The sequence below is a fragment of the Pinus tabuliformis genome, chromosome 7 (genome assembly GCF_031772625.1).
Source record: "Pinus tabuliformis cultivar Carrire ecotype Pingquan chromosome 7, CPIR1, whole genome shotgun sequence".
NCBI classification, from domain to species: Eukaryota; Viridiplantae; Streptophyta; class Pinopsida; order Pinales; family Pinaceae; genus Pinus; species Pinus tabuliformis.
Genome location: NC_142293.1, coordinates 941,033,637 through 941,046,095, shown reverse-complemented (window position 1 = coordinate 941,046,095; position 12,459 = coordinate 941,033,637). Strand labels below are relative to the sequence as shown.

Sequence of the window (12,459 nt, the reverse complement as noted above, 5' to 3'; positions counted from 1 at the left end):
CACTTCTTTCCCTTCTTTTTTATCATAGAAATAAGATCTTGAAGAATCTCAATTAGATTCTTTTTCTTCTTAAAGTCTGATAAACCACATTAGTCTTAGTGGACATTAATCATCATCATCATAAAATCATTAGGGGTTATTAATCAATAAAAATAGTTATTGACAAATAATATTATTATAATACTAAATAAAATTATAATAGGATAATCTATACAACACAATAAAGGAGTATGCCAAGATTAATTACAAAAACGAAACGAGATTAAGGAAAAATAAAATAAAATAAAATAAATAAAAAATAAAAAGTCACAATGAGAGGGCACAAATCCAACACTTAATTTCCAACCATCATCCCTATTGAGAATTTTCGTCTGTTTCTCAATTTCAATCGCCTCTCTCAAATTCCTATGGTGGAAATGATGTGATGACCTTGGAATTGTCAATTCAAACATGGTGCTTAGTTTTCTCTGCATGTTCAACAATAGATGAGGAGCGGGAATGATAATGCTTAATGTTTGTTGCATGTTCTTCAATTCTCAAATTAATGGAGTGCCTAGTTTCTCCAATGTAGGGAATCCCACATGAGCAGGGGAGAGTAAACCCCTTTCATGTCCTTAAGGTTCACAAGGCCCTTAACAGATCTAAGGGAGATCCTAATAGTATTAAGGGGCTTGAAGGTAGCAAAAACATTATTCTTTATAAGGATATGAGCAATCTTATCAGTAGTCCAATGGAGAACATTTGAAACTTGTTCATCATGAGCCTTTACATGTTTTTTGAAAAGCTACAAGACCTTGATGTTTACTATAGCTATTATTTTATAAAAAAATTAGAAAATGAGATTTCTTTTGAGATCAAATAATTTAAATTTCAGTTTTTTCAATTTAAATTAATATATTTGAAAATTGATAATATAAATTAAATAGACAATGTTTTTATAAAAAAATTTATGTAAAAACAGTGATACTTTTGAAAACTTATTTTGAAAAGAATATAACTTCACAGTCATAATAACCTATAGAAAGTTTAACATTACATAATAACCTATAGAAAGTTTAACGTTACATGAAAATCAAATATTTGTGACACGTGAATAAGAGTACATTGCAAACTTCTAAGGCATAGTGGAGACCCTCCTTTTCAGCTAGAACTGTGACCTGCACTAGCCTAAGCCCTCTCTCTCCCTCCTGCATACATCTCACTTCCAATAAGTAGATCCTCCTTTCCGACTACGTATCTCTTCTTCACATGCTAGTCAAGCCTCTATCTCCTAGTCTACACACTTCTAGTGGGCAGTGATGCCTTCATTTGTGCCTTGCAAGTGTGCCATGTGCCCTCCTTGTGGCCCTAGCTCTCCTACCTAGCGCATGCCACAGTTGCAAGAGGCAAGGAAACATGACTGTTTACTAAAACTATGCCATGTGCTCTTTTACCATGGTTTTCAAGCCAAAGGCTAATCTTCTTTTCCAAAATGAGCCCATAAAGTTTGGCTAATATGTGGCTAATCATAATGGTCATGTAGTTAGAGGGAGCATTTGTGTTCGCATTTTTAAAGATAGGAACAATAAGACTTTGCATCCAAGGCTTAGGGAAGCCATGCTTTACAACCAAATTGAGAAGCTTGTGGAGATGAGGAATGAGGATAAATCTTCCTATTTTAAAGATTTCAGCTTGGTATCCTTTGATATCTTTAGCTTTCTCATTAGCGAGCTTATTAATCCTGAACTTAACGTCTTCAAGAGAAAATATATTTTCCTTAATATGAGTGTTTACGATGGTGTCCATGGTGTTTGGGAAGTCACACAACTTTTTAAGATAGATTTCCCAGTTCTCTAAGGGGATTGAATTATTATTTTTTGATTTACGAACAAGCACATTCTGCCAAAACTTTATGGGCGCAAGTTTAGAAAGGTGAAGTAGATGCTCTCGTCTCTTATTAATATAAGACCACTTCTTCTTTTTAATGAGGGTTTTATCTATACTAATATTCCAGAGCTTTACAGTTTCATTAGGAGCATCTCTAATCGCTTTCCTCACAATTTTATAGTCTTTGTCATACCAAGGGTTGGAAGATCTGTTAATCTGTTTATACGAAACCTCATTAGAGAACTTGTTAATGGTAGTAGTAAAATTGTAATAAATTTGATCAATGTTAGATTTAAGACTTTTGTAATCCATAATGTAGAAATGTCTTTCGAATTAATCACATTATTAGGATTTGGTCGACGTTTCAAACCAACTAATGTGGTCCATTCTCAGGACAAGGCGAAGAATCAATAGATCTTAAGGAATAAATAGCATGGATGCATCATTGCCCAGAGTTGTACTATAAATTAGAGAGCCTAAATCCCTTTTTAAATCTTAAAAAAAAATCTATATATATATTTTAATATATTTGCAAATAACTATTTTTATTGATTAATAAACCCTAATAATTTTATATATATCCATATTTTTTATACTTATTTTAATTTTTTTTATAGTAAATTTATATTCTAGTTTAATTAAATTAAACTAAAAATTTATATTCTAGTTATCTTTGAATAGTTACTTTTATTATCGTTATTCTTTTTATTTATTTATTTAATTTTATAGTTTATAATAATAATAATTTATGTTAATATAATAAATAAATAAATTTTTTTCTCTTTTTTATATTTATAATATGATAATAGAATTAATTTATTCAAAAGTTATTGTTTTTCCTAATTTTTTATTCTTTCTATTTCTAATTATCAATCTTCTTAACAATATTAATATTTTCCCCGGATGCGGGTGACACGATGGGAGGTAATGAGGAGCCACATGCTAGTCATGTGCTGCCTCAGGTGTAGAGCTGGCATTCAATGCAAGATCGCCGCCAGGGAATAAAGGGCAGGGTTAACACAGGAAATCATTCAATGCTCCGTCCGGGTTGTTGGATCGACTGCAACGAGCAGTTATGGCGTTCGAAGCTCGAGGTTATGATGCAGTGGTTAAGAAAGGTGGCGGGATGGCTCGGCATAAGCTGGTTCATGCTCAGCACTTGGTATTTGGTGTTCAGGCTCTCGCCTGGTCTTTGGCTCTCCGGGAAACAGCTCCTGCCGTCCCTCTGTCTGTTGGATGCAATTTCAAGCCTGAAAGGCGGGGTGGATGCAAACTTAAGTTTGTTGGGTGCCGTTCGCTCGCCTCTGTGTCAATTCCGCCTCCCTATCACGCACTGTTCCTTACCCCCGGTGCTTCTGCAAAAATGGTTAGGCCTCGACAGCGCCTGCTCAGCCGTCGAGGCTCTGCCCGGGGAGGGTCCTCTCGTCCTCCAGTTGAAGAACCCCACTCCCACTGCTGTCGTTGCCGTTGCCATCGTATTGCTGAAGCCAATCCCATCCGAGCAAGCCAATTCATGGACTCTGGCAGCCCAGATTCTGACCCAGCACCTTCGCCTGCCTTTGGTTCAGCCATTTTTACCTTCAGTAGCTCTCTGGACAGACCCCGTATCAATGCCCATGTTTCAGTACTTTTCCTTGAGGAATCTTAGGTCGATAGCGACGGACAACGCAGCAAGGGGAAGCGCCCGAGCGAAAGTTCAGAATTCGTCAAGGCGATGCCAGCGGAGGATGCAGAGCATGCTCCTAACCTTCCTCAGCCTCAGGAAGTGTCGACATCCAAGGGGGATAATGTCAACTTGGATCCCTACCCTTCTGCAGAGGAAATGGAAAAATTCGGTTGGTGCAAGGTGGTCGAGGAGGAGCCGGACGAATAGCTGTCCATCCGCTCAGCATCACATACTCCGGCGACACTCAGGTTTTGTTTCGGCTTTCGGTTTCTGTCATGTGGTCTTAATGCCTGTTCTTGTTATGTCTTTTGTGGCCCTTGCGTGGGTAAATGTTGATGGTTGTTTGCTGCCCCTGCGTGGGATGGACACTCATGGTCCAAAGCCCCTGCGCGGGTTATCTAGTTTGAACTGGTCGCTTTTTTGGAAGTCTAAGACCCCTGCGTGGGATGTTTTGTTTAGTCATGGAGCCCCTGCGAGGGCTGCCCTTTTGATCCCTCACAATCCAGAGTGCCACGGTTTGGCCTCTGGTGAAAAAACTCTATGATTGTAATGTCTTTCCTGTTCCTGTAAATAATAGATTAGTTTTTAACGAGAAAAAAAAACAATATTAATATTTTACCCCCGATCGGGGTGGTTAATATGATGAAACGGGAAGGTAGTACAGGGTCGCGGGGTGGAAATTATGAGCCACCTTGCAACAGGGGATCGCGACAGGTGGATGACAAGGTAGGTAGACTGTGTATCATGTTAAACTTTAGAAGGAGGAATAAACTCAAGCACGGAGGTGGTGGAGGTGACGGCGAAACGGTGATGGGACAAGGACCAAGACGCACAAGGGAAGGCCGAGAAGGAGTGGGCTATTATGGTGAATGCAGGCGGCAGAGAAAGGCGGTACAACAGATCAGAGGAGGGCAGCAGGTGAGCAGGAGTGGATACGGGTGGAGGCATAAGGGTAAGCATGCAAGGAGCGTTCTCGAGGTGAACGGAGGAAGGAAAGAAAAGGTGGTAGACGGAGCAAGAGAAACTACTCAGGATCAACCTCCGAGGTTGGGGAAAACTCAGAGCAAGAAAACTGAGGACGGAATTAGGACTGCAATGCCGGGGAACATGGGAGGAAGACCTGCGCGAGCAGAAGGTACTAAGTCAGAACAATGGGAAGAAGAGGAACAGACCCGCACAAACACAGAGGAGATATATGACCTGGAATGGGATAGGCAACAACAGGTAAGGAGAAGTGATAGAGGTAAAGGGAGAATTCTAGAGAATACAAGACAGGCAGTGAAGGATATAGGAGAAAGGAAAGCCAGGGACCGAGAAGAGGAAACTGACATGGGAGCACCAGCCAGAGAAGTAGGACAGGGAAGCGGGGCAAGGGAATACAATGCAGGCAAAGCAGGACGAGGAAGGGGCCGCAGGGGGAGAAGGGGACGGTGGCAAGCTGGTCGACAGGATCAGGGACGCACCAAAACAGCAGGAACCAAACGTGGAAGGAAAACGATAAATCGCCAGGTGCAGTATGCAGAGAGGGCATATTGCAAAGACACGCATGCAGACATTAGGAGAATAATTCAGCATCTGGAAGAGGAGGCGACCCAGGAGCAGTCCGAATCTGAGATGGAGGAATGGGAATACTTGTTACCAGACCCTAGCAATACCAGAGATCGTATTTCCCTGTATAAACAGGCCTTACATGTGTATTGGGTCATGAAGCGATTGTTAGCTAAGGCTATGGAGCAGGTAGCCATGGAGATGGCTGAACTAGCCCAAGGCATTCCTAATCTAAAGAAAGAGATAAACAATCTCCAGATAACCATCATGATGCAAGATGGCAAGCTCGACGAGATACAGCAGCAGTGAAAGAAGTTCACTCAGGAGGTTAAAGAGGAGGAGCATCAACCGAGTGAAATGGAAGAATGACCTTGTCAAGATATGTCTATTTCTTCTTTAGTCAGGAAGTAGAAAAGCATGCCACCCTCTGTTAATTTTCATAATGCAGTTAGTAAACAGTGGTAGTGTTTTTGAATGGATAGTTTATATAGCATGGACAAACAGACTAGTAAAATTTTGTTTTTGGATGGCCATTAAGAATTTTAGATGGCCAACAGACCCGGTTTTCCTTCGGGGCGGGTTGAGGCCATCGTATGTATGCACTGGTTTTAACCCGTTATAATAGAAATGGTTCCACCTTAGCTTACAAAAAAAAACAATATTAATATTTTAATAATTTATTATACATTTGCTAAATTACTAATAATTTCTTATATATTGATAAAAAATTTTCTCTTAATATTTGTTTTAATTAAAATAATTTTATAATTCTAAAAGCTAATTCTAAAACCTTATGGAACAAAATGTATCTCTACTATTTAATCGTAATTGTATTAATAAATTAATTTTTTTACGTTAATCCTGAGAATAAATCTCATTAGTCTAATTATATTAATAAATCTTATTAGTTGTAATTATATTAATAAATTAGTTTTTTCAGGTTAATCCTGAGAATCAATCTCATTAATAAAATCCAAAGGTTAACCATTAAAAATTACTAATATAATTTATCTGAAATTTAAATTATTAAATTTTTTATTAAAAATAAAAATAAAAAATTAAACTATTAAATTATTTTTGAAAACCAAACATATAATTTGCTTTGATCATGCATTTCGATAAATCCCCCAAAACTAAAATGAAACTATCAAGTTATAAAGCAAAAAAGAAAACCAAACATATAATTTGCTTTTATCATGCATTTCCATAAATCCCCAAAAACTAAAATGAAACCAAGTTATAAAGCAAAAATGCAAAAAATACATTTCATTATAATAGTAATGAAATCCTAGATTATTAGGTATCCTTTTTACCCACAACATACATCATACATCATATTTGATTGTTGGATGAAAAATTATTTAATTTCAATGTAACTATTTTTTTTGGTGTATTTAAAAATATTATATTTACATCGATTAAATAATTAAATAAAATAAAATATTATTTATTTTATTAAACAAAATTATATATCAATTTAATATTTATAATTTTAAATTATTATTTTTTAAAAGTATTAATTCAATTTCAAATAAGGATCATTAATTGTCGTAGTTGTTACCTTCGAATCTCGAGAAATATTTAACAATAACCTTCCGCCCAATATACAAAAATTTGTGAATGGTATTTACTTCCGGAAGAGGTATCTATTTGAAAACAAAATGCACAAATAACATTCACGTTTTCACACAAAATATGTCTCTGTAAACAAAATGCACAGATAACATTCACGTTCTCACACAAAATCCTTATGTTGACCCGTAACTGAAAATGTGAAGCTGCGTATTAACAATAGTAAACCTCTCTCTGATGAAAAAAGAATAGTAAACCTCTCATATATTATGTCGCCACTCTATAAGTTGCCCAATAATCCCCTCCTTTTGCATGGAGTAATTTGAATTTTCCACAGAAATGAGGGCTTAAATGAGAGGGGAGGAAGGGCAATGAAGCAGTGACAACCTCCATTGTCGGTGTCAGACTTGGTGTTGCTGCCTTCACCTCTGCGACTTCTGCTGTGCCCACCATTATCATCAAAATGAGCAAGAAAGCTTCAAATGTGTCTCCTTCTGATCCTTTCCAGCCTTGGAAATGCACCCTCCTTGCCATAGGCATCGGGTAACTCTTTTAAGGACCACGATCCAATTATATCCAGTCTCCTCAACCATTTCAGCTTCTCCAGCCCTATAGGAATCTCTTCAAGGTCCCTACAGGACTTCAGTATTAGACAACTTAACTGCTCGAAATCACATATCCATGATGGGATCTTAACTAAAATGTTGGATTACACAACTAGAGTTTAGCTCTACAATACTTTTCATGTCCTCTGGTAGCACCTTCATCTGCAGCATCCGCAGTATAAGGGTTCTCATCTCTACCATATTACCTAATGCGCCCTTGGTAAATGGCAGCGCCCAGTCCTCCAGTGCCAGCCATTTGAGGTGCTTCAGACTGTGCATATCACTGAAGATAGCAGCTTGTTTGTACTCTGCATGACTTCCCCTCAGATCACATAAATTTGTTCTTGGCTGTGATGTTTGCTGCCAAGCTTTCCAGCACTTTTCCATTTTCAGATACTGCAATGATGTGAGTGTTGAAATCCCACAAGGATGTATTTTACCCCTTAACAGAAACTCAGATCCAGATATATCAAACTTGTCATTTTATGTAACCTGTAAGGCAACTCACTCAGCTGGCCACAGTGGGACAAATCTAGTATCTGGAGTTTCTTCAATCTTGTTGTTGAATCGGGCAGCTTCGCTATCGGTGCTCATGCTAGACGGAAGAAAACCAGATGCTTCAATGCTCCAAAGCTATCAGGAAATGTTTTGATGGACGTTCCTCGCAAATCCAACACTCTAATAGATGTAAGAGTCCTTGTCACACTGGACAGAATATCTTCCAGAGATTTGCTCTCAGATAGCAACATCGCCCGGATATCCTGAGCTTTGAATTCATAAGGGATTGACTTAAATTTATTCTCCATTAGAGAAATCCTGCCCTTGCCTATGCAATATTTCAAAGGGAATTCCACCAAAGCTTTGCCCGCTCTAAAACAACAGTTTTCTTCCTTCTCGGCAATTTGCAGTGCTAGATCGTGTAACACATCATGCATTGAGCAGGCCACCACCTGTCCATCAGCGTCCTTGATGCTAGCTTCGATCAGGCACAAGGTTTCTCTCCGCGAACATTCAGAATGTAACGACGAGCAAGTTTTTTCGAATCGTATCTTGAAGGTCGAATGGAAGAGGATTTCATTTCAAAAATTAGGCACAATACCGAATTTGAAATCCTACAACATTCAATGGGAGTATGCAATAATAAATTAGACGTACTGTAGTACTGTCATTGCGTGCAAACAATATCAAGGGGCAGGCACGTCTTGTCGGTATTTCCTGGTGGAGACTTGAGGCCTTTCTCGGCTAGAGGACTGTCACGTTACATATGCCATGTATGTATGGTGAGGCCGCTATCGGGTGCATTAAATGCCTGATAACAGGCTAGTTAGCTCTTGCCAGAGAGGAGAAGGGTACAACTACCGGTAAGGTCATGTGAGGGAGATGGTGTCAGAGAGGAGCATAAGACACGAAAGGGAGGGAAATGTTTGCAAACATGTATGGTGGAGGATTTCGTGTCAGTAGAGAGTTGCAAAAATAGGCAAGTAGGGAAAGCTGAGCTGAAAGCAAGCTGGACAGGTGGAAATTTTCTATTGGTTGGAGAGACAAACACATGGAAAAATTTATTTGGTTGGAAAGGTGAAATTCAAGCTCTTCCATTGGCTGGGGTGAATAGTGTTAGCCCACCCCAAGCCACTAAAGGAAATGCCTTTCCGCTTAAAAATAACATTGCAGTCATGTAACCATATGCAACCACATCTTTAGGTACACTCATATTTTATTTCACAGTGTCGAGGCGTTGATAAAGAGTTTCACTCTACTCACACAAATCATTTTTAACCCAAATTTCATTGAATTTCATTTTTAACCTAAATTTAATGATAAGAGTATGAATCCAAAAATTGACATTTTGTTATGTTTAAGCATTATGACAGTTATATGCAAAGATCTGTTCCATGATTGAGAGGCTTATTCTACAACCCACTATGAGGGGATGTGTAAGTATGTTTGTCCATCTTTTCCCTTTAAAAATAAAAAAGTAAAATAAAAATTATATTCTAAATTGAAAAATAATGTTTGATATAATATTAAAAATGAATATGTTCTAAAGTAATTGGAAGTAAAAAAACTATGTGAGTAATACTTTTCAAAGATATTTAAATAAACTATTTGAAGATGTTAGCTAATTGATGCCCATATGAACTAATTTATCTATAGAAAAAAAATATTGTATAAAAAAAATTCAATGTCGGTTATTATAAAATATTTTAATATGAATTAATATTGATATATACCTTAAAATATATTAATAATAAAAAAACCATTTTAATTTGCAAAATATCTGGATGTACATGTTATGTAAAATACTTTAATATTAATTACGTATATATATATATATATATATATATATATATATATATATATATCACAGAAAATTAAACTTTATGGTTAAAACATTTATTTGGTCCTATATATACTCTATTTAGCATTCAAAATTACAATTTAAACAATGAAAAATAGCACATTGTATTTTTCATTTTAAAAAAATTTGAGCTTAAAAAAATTTGATCCCTAAATTCATGTTAGATGTATACTTAAATTGGATCTATGTTAATTTATCATCAATAATTGAATCACTCTGACTATGTCCACACATCAGGGTGAAATAATTTATTATTCAACTAATAAAATTTCGGCACTATGTAATCCAAAAGGGGATATAAGAGTATAGATGTGTTTCTACCTTGTAGATTCATTGAAATTGGCTTTTTCCATCCAAGCCATATGTTGTAACAAATAATATTTATCGAGCTTTCAATTTGCTCTAACGTTAAATGGTAATAAAGATTAGTCCGAAATGACGACTAGGTTGAACACATTATTCATCCATGGTCCCTCCTTTGGGGCAATCTACGATCTAGGATATGGGCCAACCTTAAGTGTATCTGATTTGTTGTTGGCCACTAGGAAAACGGCTTCTTGTTCAAAAATTACAAACAATTTTCGGAACAAGTGGTAACAGGCCATGCGATGAACTTCTTAGAAGTGCTAGATTGCTTGATATTTGAGAATTAATTTATCTAGGTTTTATGGGTCGGACATACAATAATTATTAAATTTGGTTGATTATTAAATTTAGTTGAGTTCATTTGTAGACCAGTCATTATTTGGTTTAGTATCTGGCTCTGCATGGATCGGATGACGAGCAATCACAAGGCACTGCACACAATATAATATTGTCTCACTGTGTAAGCAGCAAGGCTTCAAATTTTGAATGACATAGGTATGAATTCGTCGTCTTCAGTATTAGAATGATGTAAGCTTTAGTTTTCCTCTTCGGAATTGTGTTGGATGTAGATTTCAGTTTGTTTTTCAACTGAAAACATTAGCATTTGAATTGATTGAAAAACCCGCGCGGACCATGGGACTAACTCTCACCTCCCATGTCATCAATGTTATGAAGTCGCACTGATCCCCCGCTCGTAGGTAACGTACTTGAAACTATATTAATTTTGGTATTATTGAATATAGCAATAACAGTGTCATCCTAACAATGACATAGTACTTATTAACGAAATGGCTGCTCAAAAAATTAGTTATTTTTTTATTATTTTAAAATGATTTGTCACACTTACAAATACTAAAAATAAATAGTTTGGGGAATACTAAAAATAAATCACTTTCCTAGGGAAATTATGTTTCATCGGGGCTAATGGAAAATTAAAAATAAGATTTTTTTTTTTTTGAATTTACAAGAAAATAAGAATATTCAACATTTTTTGAAATTTTTAAAATTACAAAAACTCAACAAAATAATATAAAGTCAACACACTTTAACTGCCAGGTAAGTGCTAAAGTTCACATCGAGGCATCCAATATATGACATTAGTAATAATGAAGACGTTATATATTACACATATTACACATGTAGAAATGATGGTTAGTTGTTTCTTATAATAGCATAAAAAATAAGCAAACTGATAAGTAAATGTGTATATATAGAAATGATGGTTAGTTGTTCTCTATAATAGCATTAAAAATAAACAAACTAGTAAGGAAATGATTACATAGATTTAATAAAAAATAGTTCAAATGTTTTAAATAAAATAATTTCTAATACAAAATCTTAAAAATATGTACCAACATATTTAATATATATATATTTGGAAACATATTATTAATATAAAATGCTATATGAACTTAAAGTAGTAAGGTTGATTCCTAACCATTTGAAAATAAAAAAGATAATAAATAGTATATGCATTAAAATAAACTAAAATAAATGTAAATAAAATAAAACACATCTTAAAAGATGTTTTATGGTACACATGTAAAAATAAAATATATGATTCTTATAATAGCATAAAAAATGTTTAAAATATTCTTCTTAATAATATTAAAAATGAATAAAATAAGTAAATGAGTATATAGATTTAAAAAAATTAGTTAAAATGTATAAAATAAACCAATTACTAATATAAAATTGTAAAATCTATACTCATACATTTAATATTAATAAATATATATATATATATATATATATATATATATATATATATTTCCAATAACATATTAATTTAAAATGATATATGAAGTTAGAAGTACTCACGTTGATTCACAACCTTTCAAAAAAAACCTATTAATTTGAAATGACATATGAAGTTGAAGTACTCACTTTGATTTGTAACCATTGAATGAATGAAAGTAAAAAAAGAAAAAGTTAAAAAAAAATTAAAATTAAAACTAGTAAAGAGAAACCTATCCTGAACCATATAGAAAGTGATATAAGAAATTATTGTGTCTAAATTGTGATAATGAATGCATAAGAAGAAAGTAAGGGTAACGACTAATGGATAGAGAAAAGACTAACGGATAGGGAAAATAAGTGATCTTATTAAAACAAGACAAATAACTAATAAAAAAGTTAAAGAATAACATAAAAGTTTTACAATCATGTTAATTTATTAAAATGTGTATTTGTCTAATGCACATTCATGTCAGAATATCAATTACTTTGGACCATCATTTTTATAGATTTTGATACTACCTCACTCTTTGTAGTTTAAATGCCATGAAGTTGTCTCATTTGTTATTTATTAAAAATAAACTTATCACTATTATCTATGACAAGGGATATGTTTTTATTTTATTTTTTCAAATAAAATGAATTAAAAATAGATAAATTAATTTTTCTTTTGTTGGTTCATGGTATTTCTATTTTTAAGATATAAATTGTTTTGTGTGAATTTGCATAATTTTTGTTTG

General features: G+C 34.7%; 1 pseudogene; it reads right to left on the bottom strand.

Moving 5' to 3' along the window:
• Positions 1–7,130: 7,130 nt before the first annotated feature.
• On the bottom strand, positions 7,131–8,063 carry LOC149250734 (uncharacterized; annotated as a pseudogene).
• Between the last annotated feature and the right edge of the window lie 4,396 nt (positions 8,064–12,459).